The following is a 16,080-nucleotide window of genomic DNA, read 5'->3' on the forward strand; positions in this document are numbered from 1 at the left end:
ACTATTTATTCATTTTTTGCGTAATGATGCCCTGTGATTCCCTTGCTTTTATTTACAGATTTTGTAAGTGCAGTTTGAAAGATACCATAGTACCATATCTCAGCAGAACAGAAGTGCACTCTAAGGAAATGCTCAGTGACTGAAAACCCAGATATGAAGCAGGTTTAAGAATGTTTTTGGGTGGTCGCAGATGAACAGTAGACCATATCATCAAATCTGTGCAATAACACCACAGCTCTCAGTCTTGTCAGAGCTCAGGAATACCCAAGCCATTATATCTAGTTCAACTATTCTTTCATGGTTTGCACAATCACCTTATTTTTGAAAACTTAGCTAATTTGTTCAATTTCTATTTTTCTTATTCGTAGCTCATTAAATGCTATCAGTAATTTTTTCTTAGAATATTTCAAAAAAATATTTAAATTTTTTTTTATGTCATATAAGTTTAGGACTAATGGACTTGACCTAATTGCACACTAAGTAAAAACTCTGCTTATTATTAAGATATCTGACTGAACTAATGTACCACAATGTATTAAATGTTTTAGCTCATTCTTAAAGAAAGAGCATCATCTGGGAACTTGTTAGAAATGTAAATTCTTGGCCTTTGCATGAAATCTACTGAATGATAGGTCTGGGAATAGGACCCAGCAATGGGTGTTTTAAATATCCATCTAGAAATTCTGATCACTAATGTTTGAGTGAGAAACATTATTCTAATTAAAATTATGTTACCAAAATGGTAGAACAATATCTAGTTAACCTCTTTATACTTACTGGATACAAATAATTTTCATTTATTTTTCATTTTGTAGAGAGAAAGGAGTGGAATAGGCATGCTTTTATTTGAATGGCAAGAAATATACCCTAGATTGGTGTCAGAAGAATGGCACATTGAGAACCTGGAAGGAAACATGTATAAAATGACTCAAGAGGTGTTGGAGATGCTATAATATACATTTGTATCATCATTTTGCCCAATATCAACTTAGTGTACTAATAAACCATTACACAGACAATAATCATTCAAGCTGAATGATTTTATTTTTAAACACTCGCAGCAAGATAAATAACAAGTAGTAGCTGTGAAGATGAGAAGTAGGTAGAGTATTGTAACAAATAATTTTGAGATCAGGATTTCAGAGTTTTGCGTGTATATGTATGTGTGTGGTTATAGTTTGTATTTCTCCTAAAATTGTTTTGCTCTGTTGGCATTAGAGCAGAATATCTTTAGAATAGCATACTTGCTTCCAGCATACTCTCTTTTATCTTTGTAGAAAGTAGATGTGCAGTTAAGGAGAGGGCTGCCATTTACAGTGGATGACAGTTGAATGCTCTTTAGACATATGTAAATTAACTCCCCTGTTTAACATTACTATTAATGAGCTTGATGTTCACCAAGTGCTATTCCATGTACTAAAGACATAATAAACTATCTTATTTAGATATGCTTTTACATTTACTTTACAAGGATACTCAATTTTTTTTTTCTGGTGAAACAAAACAAAATAACAACTTGTTTTGCTGCTGCCACTGACCTTCCCCTGGTCCATTACAGGTGAGGTGAGGTGAGGTAGAGTGGAGAAGAGGTAGGTTTCTAGAATAAAAATAGACCACTATTCTAAAAGAGAATGAGGAACTTGTCCTGCCATTTTCTAGGTTTCCATTAACACTAGGTGTCCCCAGAAGGAAGGTATATGTTTGTCAGTGTGTCCCCTATGGACATAACCATCTCTACCTTTAGGCTACTAGGAGTGTTCCTACTATAGCTCTACTAGTTCAACTAGTCCAGAACTAGAGAGGAACACATAATGCCTCTATGAAGTTCCCTTGCAAGTAGGTGTGGTTCTAATTAGTCACTCCCAAGGATGATGTCTTCTGATTATTTTATCATGTCCTTCTTAATCAAACATTCCAACTTAAAATCTAAATCAATGCTTTATATTAAATTTCCACCTTAAGTCTATAAACTTCTACTCATTTAGTCCTCAGTCTGGCCAAACTCTAAAAGGAGATTCATTTTATAGGACATAAAAGCCACTATTTTCTCTCTTCTATAATTTATAAAATTACTTCATCTATTACTAATGCTAAATAATATCATTTAAATTCATGTATGTTATATTTTATATATGGAAGAATTTTTGAGTTACCTAAATTCTTATCTATTTCTTAATATCCCATTTATAATAACCTAGGTATAAATTTAATACATGTATAGGTATATTTATCATACCAAGTTTTACCTTTATAAATTAGGAGAATGTCTCTTTTGAGTAGTAAAATTTAGGATGACACAATTTTTTTGCACCTTCCAAAAATTAGCTAAATATTCTACATAATTTTAGATCAACACATTCATGTGTTTTTGTATTTGTTTAATGTTTTGGGAAATTCCAATTGGGTAAATGTGTACTGGATCATCTCAAGTATATCATTATTTAAGATGTGGACAAATGCAAATTTTAAACAAAAAGTAAATAGTTGAAGTTATTTGGGGGAGCCCTGAATAATAATATAAATGATATATTAAGCTTGCTGGAATCAGGTAGACAAAAACTAAAATAAAAAAATAAATTTCTCATGTCTAGGAGATACAACATCTGAATGTTATAAACTTTGAAAGATATAAGATCTGAATACTATACTTGACTGCCTGCCTTCAAATATGCATGATTAGAATAGTCATTAAAATAATTCAGCACCTTTTAATATATAAGGTCATCAAACTTCCTTGACATCATTCTGTAATGGTCAAATATGTAATCTAATATCAAAATGGACAAGGCACCTGCAATTCATTGTATGTCAAACAACAAGGATATGGTATCAGAAAATTTTCTGTCTAAAAGTGTGGTCTGTCACTTACAGTGTGGGTAACTCTGATGCTCAAGATTTATTTTATCTTGAAATTTCTGAAGAAAAATTCTGTCACAGTGTTGTAACAGGCAGTAGAGAAATGAAGTAGGGAACTGTCACCTACAGCACCTGTCACATAGATGATGCTCAGAAATCTTAGTTCTCTCTCATTATGTCTATTTTGTTTTTTAGCTTTCCTTTGTGTCAACACTTGGATGAAACTATCATGCTTGTTTCTACATATTCAAATATACTCTCTATTGCTTCATTGGAGTTTTTAGATGTGACTTGTTTAGACAAAAAGATGCTCCAATTTTTACTGCCTCTTCTAATGGTATTTTGAAATTACTTTCTGTATAAGATCTGCTTCTCTGGCAGTGAGAAGCCTGAGGCTGGTCTTCATCCACTGTGCTGCCTTGACTACCTCATAGCCCTCCTCTCCTCCCTCCTTGCCCCAGCCCTTCATTTCAAATCTCCATCATTACTTTCACTCTTCATTGCCCCTGACATTGTCTTGACCTAGACAAAAGATTCATTCATTCTGAGTTCTTTTTTCTGATGCTGAAGTTGCTAAGCATTCTTCAATGGCTTTGTAAAAGGTCTTAGTACTGTTTGAATGGGTTCAGCCAGGTTAGTTCAGGGATTGTTGTTAGATAGAATGTTTGACATTCTATTTGCATTAGAAGAACTACTTGGCATGTTGTGATATTTGAGGAAAAAAATCCCAAGAATTCTCCAAGCTTAAGGAGAGATTACTTGGAAAATGATTTGATGAAAACCAATTTATAGTGAATATTGTATGATCACACAAAATAGGTGAAAAGAGTGGCACTTTTTTATTTAGAAGTCAGTTTTTAGATTGGGTACATAATTTCCAGAAATCATATTTTAATTAGTGTTTCTTTTTTTTTCTTTTTAATACTGTTGACTTGTCATGTGAGACAGTGTATATTGGTTAGCAAAAGAAAAATCAGGATGGTGTATTTGTGTCTGTAGATAAGGCAGAAACATATTTTTGTTAAAGAGGAAATTTTACAATTATGCGATCGATCAAAGAGTTATCACGGCCATTTCAGCAAGTTTTTCTGGCACTTCTCAACTTCATGGAACTGATGAGTATTGTATGGAACTGAATGAAGGAAGGAATGAGAATTTCTCTATCTACTGTAGAAAAGAGACTACATGGAGAAATAAACCTTGGGTTGGGGGTATTTGGGGGGCGGTTCCAAAGAGCAAATTCATCCTCTACTTTGGGATCAATTTTCATTTTCAGTTGTGATAACTGAGGTCTTCTACTCAGGCTGTACTACACATCCCCCTTGACCTCTGTCCCACCCAGGGATTCTGAAGAGCCTGACTCTCAGAAGGATATTCCATTAAACACCTATAGTAGTCCGCAGGGGGGCGGGAAATTATGGAAGCCTAATGTTATGGGAGTCTCTTAAGACAATTCCTTACTTGGGATCTTTGTGATTATTATAAACCTTGTAATTATTATTTCATGTTCCCAGGATATAGTAAGATCTACACGTTCCTTTTCCTAAGAGAAGAAGAATATATAGTCTGAGGAAAGAAAAATTTTAAGGTCAACCCACTCCCTTATCACAGTCCATTTATTGAGAAAGCCTGCTTGTTAGCTTATAGTGCTTAGAAAATGGAGGAGAACCTTTGCATCTCAGAATTCCAACTGCAATATAAGAAAATTATTAGTTATCACTGTTTATCACTATGGCTCTGCAATTTATCTCTGAGGAAATCAGTAAATATATCAAAATTCTGTGTGTTCATCCTCATCCCAAGGCATTAGTTTTTTCTGACTTGAAGACACTGAGCTATAAATTAGAACTAACAAATTTCTAGCATCCAGTAAAAGTCACCAAGGGAGGAATAGCAATGTTGGGACCAGATTCATTAGATCCTTGCACATTCTGATTTGATGAAAGAAGAATGAAACAGTATGAATAATACTTAAATATAAAATATAAAAACTGAATCTGTATTTTAGACAGAATGAAGACTGCCTGGAATTTTTGCCAGGTCTCTATTACTAAATCGATAAATATCTTCTACTTTAGTTAGAGGGGAAAAAAAGCCCCTGGTTAGTCAGACTTCAGAAATGAGACTACTTCTTGTTCTCTTCCAATTATTTATCAAAGGCTAAATTAAATATAACATCTCATGTTGTTATGAATTTTATACTTTACAAAATGCTTTCAGATTCCTTTTCTTTATAAACAGCCATGTAATGCTGACCTTGCAAATATCTTTGTTGTAATTTTACATCTAAGGAAACCTGGCCTAAGGTCTTGTGACTAATAAGATAGTTCTTGTGCTAAAATCTAGACCTGTTTTCCATTTATTTCCATTGTGTCATTCCCAAGAAATGTTTAAAACAGTTTCTACTTGCAATACTATAGTGAGTGAAACTGGTTACAAATTAAATTGGTTCCAAATGTAAACAATCCAAACTTAAGTGCAGGGTATTAAGTACTATTTTGAAAATCATGTTCTTAAATTGTGATATTTGTGAAATATTTGAAAATATGATAGATGGTAAATTGATAGTAAAATATAAGCTAATACATAAAACAATACTATTACAAATACTAGATTTGCTTAAAAAATAACAGATTTATGAACTCGTTCTATAACCACTGCTATCCAAGTATGGCTTCTTAAAAATCAAGGATACTAAACTGTTAGCCATTACTCTCAAACATTTTTAGTTGATTTAATGTTACTGGTAAAGGTTTAAGACTCTTTTGGAAAGTGATGTCAATTCAAATGTTTCTTAGCTTTGTTTTGTTCTACTTGTATATTCAAGACATTGTGCTGAGATATGAGCTATTCTAAATTATCTCTACATTCCTGTCTTCTCTCAGCAAATATTACATTTCTGACAAATATTTACTCTTCAGCTGCAATGTGAAAGCACTGTGAAAATATCTTCCCCAATTGTTATGAGTATTTACATAGTCATGCATGTCTGGGGGCTAGGAACCTCCATTTTCATCTCTTTTAGCTCTACACCAGCACTGTCTAGTGGAACTTTCTGTGATGATGGACATTTTCACTTACTACACAGTAGAGTAGCCAATAGCCAAATGTGGCAACTGAGATGAGGTTGGTCTGACTGATGAAACAGTGTTTTAATTCTGTGTAATTTTAACTAATTTAAATAGCCATGTGTGGTGGCTAATACCCATAGTACTAGATAGGTTCATACTACAGGGACAGCATGGTTTACTGAACCCAAGGCAGTAGGGAAGGTGTTAGAAGCAGAACAACATAAGGAGTCAGAGTACTGGCTCTGGATCAAATCCTGATCTGAGGCAAGATATTCAACTTTCTTTTTTTAAAATTTATTTTATTTTATTTTATTTTATTATTAGTTGTTCAAAACATTACAAAGCTCTTGACATATCACATTTCATACATTTGATTCAAGTGGGTTATGAACTCCCAATTTTCCCCCGTATATAGATTGCAGAATCACATCGGTTACACATCCACGTTTTTACATACTGCCATACTAGTGTCTGTTGTATTCTGCTGCCTTTCCTATCCTCTACTATCCCCCCTCCTCTCCCCTCCCCTCCCATCTTCTCTCTCTACCCCATCTACTGTATTCATTTCTCTCCCTTGTTTTTTTTTCCACTTTCCCCTCACTTCCTCTTATATGTAATTTTGTATACGATGAGGGTCTCCTTCCATTTCCATGCAATTTCCCTTCTCTCTCCCTTTCCCTCCCACCTCTCATCCCTGTTTAATGTTAATCTTCTTCTCATGCTCTTCCTCCCTGCTCTGTTCTTAGTTGCTCTCCTTATATCAAAGATGACATTTGGCATTTGTTTTTTAGGGATTGGCTAGCTTCACTTAGCATAATCTGCTCTAATGCCATCCATTTCCCTGTAAATTCTATGATTTTGTCATTTTTTAGTGCTGAGTAATACTCCATTGTGTATAAATGCCACATTTTTTTTTATCCATTCATCTATTGAAGGGCATCTAGGTTGGTTCCACAGTCTAGCTATTGTGAATTGTGCTGCTATGAACATCGATGTAGCAGTATCCCTATATTACGCTCTTTTATGGTCTTTAGGGAATAGTTCAAGAAGGGGGATAGCTGGGTCAAATGGTGGTTCCATTCCCAGCTTTCCAAGGAATCTCCATACTGCTTTCCAAATTGGCCACACCAATTTGCAGTCCCACCAGCAATGAACAAGTGTACCCTTTTCCCCACATCCTTGCCAGCACTTGTTATTTGACTTCATAATGGCTGCCAAGATATTCAACTTTCTAAGCCTCAGTTTTCTCATCTTCACATGAGTATAACAATAATTATGAATATTGGATTATAAATTACGTATGGAGTATTAAGTGGTATGCTTTTTGTACAAATAATAGAATGGTTACTATTTTAAAATTTTTGAAGCCTGTTAAGCTTACATCATCAAATTATAAAATAAAACAATGTATCATTTATGATTTAGTTCTAACCATATTTTATATTGCAAGGCTCTGGGTGGCATGCATTGATTCTGAATGTGATTTAAGCTGCGAGTTGTTATGAGTTGGTTGTTTTTTGGCCAGAAGTATCTCTTTAAAAATGAGAATTTTACTTTTATTTTCAGTTTCTAGAGTATGAATATCTAGTTAGAAATAAGTCCCAAAGTCTATTTGTCATATAATGTCATTCAAGAAGCCCTAGGAGATTATAATTATTGTTATAACAGAGAAATTATTTGAACAATCTGTTAAGAGATATTTCTGGCATATTCTCCATGTCTTTAGGATTTCTTGATTCATGTTTTTCATAACATAATATTTCCTTAATAACAAACAAGGTGATATAAAAGAAGCCCTTCTAGAAAATGTTTCCTCAAATAGCTATCCATCTTATTTCTTCAGATCTAAGTCAGCAATAGCTGTAAGAAACAATATTTTATTGTCATTTGTAGGTCACACTAAAAAGTAAAAACCCCAACATAAATGTAAAAGATTATGAGTTAGTATTTTAAAGACAGTAATGTGAAAAAGTATGTATTTTAGAAGCAATATAGTAATATTTCAAGACATCAGAGATTCAAAAAACCTCTTATGGTTTTCCTAAAATCTTTAGCATAATTACCACAATTACAATTAAAAACTATACAACTTAGAAATTAATGAAACAGGTTGCAATAAAGACGATCAATTTTTTTAATTATGGATGGAATTTCCCATTTATGTATATTTGTCAAGGAATAGATAATTGAGAATTTTTATGGCCCAACACCTTTGGCTATAATAAATGTTACCATCCAGAAAATTTTAATCATTATTTTCCCCTGAATTTAGCTAGTTTATTAATCCTGTTGGCAAACGAGATGGGAATATAGTTCAAAGGTAGAAAAAATCAGTTTCAATAGGCATTTCCCTTAAACTTTCCTCTCTTAATAATACACATCACCTGGGTCTAAGGACTATTACAAAATATCACTGGAAGTTCAACACAATACTTTTCTGTTACTCCAACTTTCATAATATCTTCCCTTTCTTCCCCTTAGTATTTGTGATTCCTCTATCCACTATATTTTACATATTCCAGCTCTTATTTTACTATAAATCAAATCAAACTGTTTGGGTTATTGTATTATAAAAATTATAAAAATTCTGAAGAATATTTACAGGCAAAAATAAAGAAAAATAGTGATATATAACCTTTGCTTTTATCTAAGGTCATTCAATTTATCCAGTTTCATTTGCTCTGTGATGCCAATGAAAGGTTTAATTTTGTGGTTTTGAGGAATATGATAAAAATTATAGCATAGAAGCCAAAGATTTTATGTAAGATAAAGGAATTCAAATTTTAAATTTTAAAATGGCAGCCTCAGCATATTCTACCAACTATTCACAAAACAGAATAATCTGTAATTTTAATAGCATCTCAAATTTTCTAATTTTTTAATTTTAATGTTCAATTGGATGATATTGGGTAGAATCATGTATTTTGTGATACAAGAATTCAACTGTAAATTTTAGATTTTATTAGGCTTTACCATTATTCCTGTAGCCAGAATACTTTAAGGGTTTGCACCTTTAATTTTAACAAAATTTTATTTTTAGCACAATAAATCCATAAAGAAAGTTTCTCTATGACATAATAGCATTTAGGAGAGATTTTGTATATATATATATATATATATATATATATATATATATATATACACACACACACACATATATGTATATATATACACACATGCACGTATACATATATATACATATGTATACATTTATGTTATATAATATATACCATATACATATATACATGTTAATTATGATAGCATTCATAATTAATAAGCATTTACTTTGCAGAAATTGTTTACAGTTACTATCTCCATTCATCCTGATAAGAACTCCATAAACTATGGTTTTAAAATATTAAGCATCATACCACAGGGAACACTATGAAGCCAGGTAGTAAAATACCAGATTTTCCTGTTATTGCCATGTGATAAAAATTTTGGTAAGGAAAGATATCATATAGTGTAAACTTTTATCATTCTCTGCTATGTGCCAATGAGTTGAGGATGCATGAAATAATTCATATGGTCCAGGTGTTACCACTTCTGTATAATGTTTCTTTTTTATTAAATGATTAAATTAAATGATTCTAAAAGATATGTTGATTATATAAAAATATTAAATTATTTTTAATGATATTGAAAAACATTTGATTGGGTTTTTTAGGCTTGTTCCTATAGATACTGGTAGTAGAATAACAGAGTATAAGAACAAAATAAAACAAAATGTCCTAATTGGACATTGACTTCATAGCTTTTCCTTTATTAACACTGGAATACAAAGAGATGGATAAATAATTATATTTGATAATACCATTTTGTTGCTCAAGCAGTAGAATCTTCTACAAATTCTATTATTCTTTTAATTTTATTTTGGTCTTTTTATATGGATAAGGTAGAAGAAAGAGGAACTAATATAACAAAAATGGCAGAATGGAGAAGATCTCTATTCTGTGAAGTTATTCTTATTAATTACTTTAAAATCATATATTTCTCATTACAGAGAAATAGTAGAGATGATGATTCTATACTCAGTTTATTTTATACTTCAATCATGAAAGTAGCCACACATTTCCTTAGTTTTTAAATAAGGACAAGCATACTACCTGAATTTATCTCTTCTTTGATAGCAGTAAAAAAAAAAAAAATAGATACCATTTTGAAATGTCTGAGTGAAAAAGGATAGGCTAAGTTATCTGCCTTCTATTTGAAATAAAATAGATCTTCTTTTCTTCTGTAGCTGCAGCAGTAATGGGTAATTTTTGACTCTTAAAAACACATACATTTGTTTGTGAATAAATGTACAGAAGAATTTTAAGAAGTATCTCTTCAAGTTTTATTAATTTTCATCATCAATTTCTTTTGGAAAAAATAATATTTGGGGTGTTATTTTTTATAAGAAGATAAAAGAGATTAAAATTCTTAAAGGGCTTGTAATTCCTTTAGGATTAGAAACTCTCTAATTAGTTCCAGAATTTTTGTATGTCCTAAAGGTAAACACATGTCATATTATTTTGAGCTCTCATTTTATTTATTAAAACAAAAGTTTCATACCCATAAACCAAGTAAGATTAGACTCTTTAAAATATATAATACATATTTTTGGATTAAAGAATGATAAATGTCTTAATCAATTCCTTGTAAAAATCAAAGTTGAAAAAAAAAGTGAAGCTGGAGGGAATCATAGAATGCAATATCCAGAGGGAACTTAGAGATTTTCTAATCCCTCTCATTTCGAAATTGAGTTACAGAGAGGACAGTACTTTACAAAAGATATTGTTTTTCAACTAAATTCTAAACATGATTCAATTCAAGAACCAGAAAATGGAAGGTAACCTTGAAAAGTTTTTTTTTTTTTTTAAATGAATGCCCATTCATATGTGAGTAGGTTTGCATTATTCACCAATGGGAAGTAAATTAAATAATATAAAAATGTGTGTAAATCACTACAAACTCATCTGGGACCCAATTGTAATCTCATGTCATCAAATATCTATGAAATATTATCAAATTTAATATGGGCTTTCTAGTTTTATTTGGAGAACTCTTTATTATGTTTTGCAAAAAAAAAAAAAAATGGGACGTGTCAGACCTATAGGTGTATCTTTGATACAGCGCAGGGAGAGAATGAAATGAAGGAGGGAAGCAGCCCGTGTCACTGGTATCAGTTCACATACTGAATGTGTGGCTGAGCTTCACATCTATGCATTACATTGTCATTCCATGTACTTAGAAATTACATGTCATAATGACAAATCTTAGTAATTAAAATTGTATCATACTTCAAATTCTGGTCTTTGGTGCTCAGGGAAAAAGGGTGAATCAAGAATTGGTGTCTTGGCTCAAGTGCCTCTTAAAAATTAGAAAATCTAATTATCACTTTTGTAAAATAAATACCTTAGAGGTCACAGTATAGGTTATCAAATCCTTTGTGATTTTATTGAAGATCATTGGTGTGTAATTGAAGTAGCCACACCATTGTTTTATGTATTTTACAGTATTATTATAAGCATTAATATCTTCTAATACATTTGGCTGATCATGAAATATGAAATATTGAAATAATAATTAATACAACAGTATTTTCTGGACCATTTTCATATCAATTTTAATGTTTAATTGAAATTGAAATCAAGAAGAGATGTAATATATTTTTTCCACTCATTTACATTTTAATCCATTTCTTTTTGAATCACATAATCTTAAATTTTTAAAGAAGAAATAAGCACACTATAATCCTCAAAATAATAGAGTGAAGTTCTAAACTGCAGTATATTTCTTAATTGCATATAAAGATAAACACAGAATGATGTCCCCAAAGGGCTTTCTTTTCAAAAATATTTTTAATTATAATTGCAAATGACTAAGCCAATTAGCCTGTAAACTAGAAAAAATCCTTTGGAAAAAATAATGTATACGATTATTAAGATACAAGACAAACAGCTAAAAATCCATAAATATCTACAATATTTGTATAAGTAGAGGCAATTCTAATTATGTCCACTTATAGTTGTTTGATTATCACTTCTTCCATGAAAACATGTAAAACAACCACAGAGTCTTAGATATTGATTCTTTTTTGGCAAAATTGTGTTAATTTTAGCTGAGTCAAAAATTACTAGTAAGTCTAAATTGCTAGATTCATATTCTCAATTTACTTGTAAATTTACATAAATCACCAAATACATCTGACACTGTTTTTGATTCAGAGATGAAAGATTTTTTTTCTTTTTTTCTTTTATTACTTAATAATATTTGCTGTGTACTACACACATGTAATCCCAGCAACTGGGGAGATTGAGGCAGAAGGATTACAAGTTTGAGCAGCCAGACTTAGCAATTTAGTAAGACCTTCTTTCAAAATTAAAAGCAACACGTTTTCATGCTTGGGATGTAGCTATGGCATGTACAAGACCCTGGGTTGAATCCCTAGTAACACACACACACACACACACACACACACACAAAAAAAAAAAAAAAAACCACAAGCAAGCAAACAAAATACCCTATGCTACCTGTTTTCCTGGAAAAGTTCAGAGGCAAAATGTGACTCATATTTTCTTACTGCTCAGATTCCTTCTTTAGAATAAATGAGGACATGACATCACCCCTTCCAATTCAACAAGGAATGGCATTGTATTTTTGCTTTCTGAGCACTTGGGAACTGAAGTTCAAACACTTAATAAAAAATGCAACTCCTCATGCATATCTAGGGACCACTGTTCAGGTTTAATTTTTCATTGCATACATACTTCCTGGCATAGGGATGACAACATGCCATACTAATAATCTAACATTTACATTCAGCAAAGTGTCATCAAAGGTAGACTACTGTTCTTTCAATAAATTGTTTTATTCTCCTACTAACACTTAAGAAAAAGAAGAAAAAAACCCAACAACTTTGGATGACTGACTTTTAGGGAGAAAAAAATAACATGTGTTAAGCAACAAAACTAATTTAGTTGGTTTTAAATACCGAGTTTAAGCCAAGACTTCCAGTGGTGCCAAGAAAATCCTATTCATTGTTGTTCATTTCTTAATTTCTTAGTTCCTCTCACAGTATTCAAAGGTCCCTGCTGGGTAGAGCTACCAATTCAGCAAAGAATCTGTTTTATTGATTCTTTTTTTATACAGAGATTACTTTTATACTCTATTTGAAATTCATTAATCATTGCTTCCTTTAAGTCTCTACTATACAAGAAGGAATGAGATGTAAATGCCTAGGTATTTTGTTCCTGATTCTAAGAGCAGACACAATGCAATGTATATTTCTCACTCCATCCTATTTGCTGAACTTGTATTAGAAATTTTGAGGACTTATTTTAAATGGCTAAGATCTAATTTAATAGGTATTTTCTGAGGGCTTTTTAAGAATAATTAAAGCATCCACTTTTTATTTGCTTGGGAACTTGAACTTTTAAAGAAAGGGCAGGCTAGTGCTGACAGTGCTTTTGGTAGCTCACTCTGCTGGGGTTCTCCTTCAATGTGTGAAAAAGAAATGAGCCATGAGCTGTCAAAACAGTAGATATGTGAGACACCTGCAGAGAGTCAACTTGGTTTCCAGACTCAGTAACCGCACAAAGCCTAGGAGCTGGTTTCTAAAATTAGAATCCTTACACCAAAGATGAAGGCTAAGGAAAGACATCTTCATGGCATTTCTTGTGTCTTTAAGCATAATTCATGTTTGTACATGTTCTTTAATTTCATAAGTAAGGTAATTGAGAGATTAGACTCTAATTATTTAGAATCACTGTAAAATCTAAGAATTGCTTAGTTTCTCACATTTTTGAATTTAAGACCAGTTGTTTTCTGAAATAAAATAATGACCATGATTATCTTGCTTATATAGCATGAAAACAATATTGAACAATTATATTTATATTTTGCTGCAACTACTTGAATTCTGTGACTTAAAAGTTATAATGTATACAACATTACTCTTTTTGTTAGGAAACAGTTTCCTATTAAAAAAAACAAAACACCCACAGACACTAAGCAAAAGACAAATAAGATTAAAGAGACTTGTAGTAAAATAGACTCATAAAGAGATAATAGAAAAAGAATATAAGTGCACATACATATTTACCTATAAGGGTATATGTGTGTATAGATACATATGTATACGTAAATGCACAGATCCCCACGTATATTTATGTGTGCCTACTTTGTAACTATTATGCATAACCAAGCAGGTTGTGTGTCACTGATGTGTATCTAAGACCATCAACCTGTTGTAATTCCAGTTTTCTATTGATAATCTGAAATGATATTTAATGTTGGAGAATTCATTTTTAAATAAAATTAATTCTACAGACCATTATATGTGACTCAGTAGAATGGCAAAAGCGTGATCCATATGTGCTTATATCTATCAACACGGCACTGAACCTTTTGTGTGTCATGGGAAATGTGCCCACAGGCTGAAATGAAGGTACAAAGGCATCACTTGGGGAGAACATGCTGGAGGGGTTTTATTTGATGTTTTCAGACTGCTCTAGGGTCTGTCTTGCAAGAAACTCTTTTGGTTTTCTTTTATTTATTTATTTATTTTTTATGTTTTAAAACACTTGGCTTTCTTTTGAAATATCCTGCCAAGAGAAAGAGGAAAAGAGTAAATGAGTAAATTACAAGTGAACTGTGCAGTCACATTCTTTTCTCTCCCCCGCTCCACCCTCTCCATGACACATATGTGCACTTTTCACCTTCTTTATGTTCATCCACAGAGCTACTTGCTAGTTAATAGTCAGTATTTTGAAAACACATGCTCAGATTTGAGATCATAAACTATACTGAGGACAGAATAAAGAAAGAAGGCACTGGAGTGAATACCTGTTCCATGCATCTAAGAAGTTTTCTTTTTGTTTGCTTATTAGTGTATCCTGTTTAACCAGTAAAAACTATTAGATTTACATGTTTCTCCCAATAAAGGGAGACCAATAAAATAATCCTTTCCTTGTACTCTTAATATGTCATCAAAGGTTGAAGTCAGGCTTTGGGTCTCTCTAGACTTATATCCTAAGAGGCATTATTTCAGGAGCTATAGATTAGGACACTGTGGTCCTTAAAATGGTTTGTCACAGCACCATGCAAACCTAATTTATATTTTTGAAACTTGACAAAACTTTTAAAACTTCTGTATGATTTCAGTCAGCTCAACTAATTACTTCTTTACAAGATGAACAGTTTTCATGCCATGTTATATCATTTTCTTGTTATAAATCCTCCATTTTTTCTCTGTTAACAACAACCTGGAGACCACATGGGGCTAGGTATAGCCTTATTCATATACTGAGCTTCAAAGGATGAATATATCCTGAAATCATGTTGGTAAGAGGCATGCTCTTTTTCCTCCCAGGAAGAAGGCATGCTGCTAAACCTCTGTTTGCACACAAAAGATTATTTCATGGGAGTTTGTGTTGCTCTGTGGTTTAGAAGTCAGAGCTCTCTTACCAGGGGTAGCCCCCAGGCTGGCATTTGATAACAGGGAACAAACAGGTGCAGTCCTCCAGTGTTCACACTGCTGGCTGCTCCACATGACAATGGCAGTTTTGTTCCCTGGGGTGAGTTGGTTGGGGGGCAGACAGAGTGTTGGCTTTACTTAGAACAAACACACTCTTGATAAAAGGTTACAATTATTATTCATGGGAACAATTCAAAAATATAATCCTACATACAGATGAAACCCAGGACATGAAATATAACAAGATATTCACTCACGCAAAAATCTCAGTGAAATTTAAGGAATCATCAGTGCTATGCCTCTATCCTTGGGGAACCATTCTTGCTGCTTTTGGGATTGTGTAAATAGAATTTTTCCCCTAATTTTTAGAAGGAGAGAAAACATTTAAATTTCTTCTCTTCGTCTGTTTGAGAATTATGTAAAAAACGCGTGTCACTAATGTGGCCCCATATGTATTATAAAGGGATATTGAACAATTTCTAATAGAGGAAGTTAAAGAAAAAGTTATACTTATTAAAGTATTGTTTCCTTTCTCTGGCTGAGGAGATAGGCCCAACACCCTTAATTCTCAAATAATAAAAATCCAACTAACAGCCAACACATTGAGTTCTAGAGGGCAAAATTGACTTCTCCAAAGGAGGTGGAGTTATGGATATCACTTGATAGGTTTGGCTTTGTCTCCTGGTTTTATTT

The 16,080-nt window shown here is 32.4% G+C and overlaps 1 protein-coding gene across 7 annotated transcripts in view; it reads left to right on the forward strand.

The window, feature by feature from the left end:
* Window positions 1-16,080, forward strand: part of Erbb4 (erb-b2 receptor tyrosine kinase 4) — a 1,059,983-nt gene that overhangs the window by 571,200 nt on the left and 472,703 nt on the right. The gene's annotated exons all lie outside the window — the stretch shown is intronic.

This window comes from Marmota monax, unplaced genomic scaffold, assembly GCF_021218885.2.
Source record: "Marmota monax isolate L192 unplaced genomic scaffold, Marmota_monax_Labrador192_F-V1.1 WCK01_AAM20220418_F8-fsc00136, whole genome shotgun sequence".
NCBI lineage: Eukaryota > Metazoa > Chordata > Mammalia > Rodentia > Sciuridae > Marmota > Marmota monax.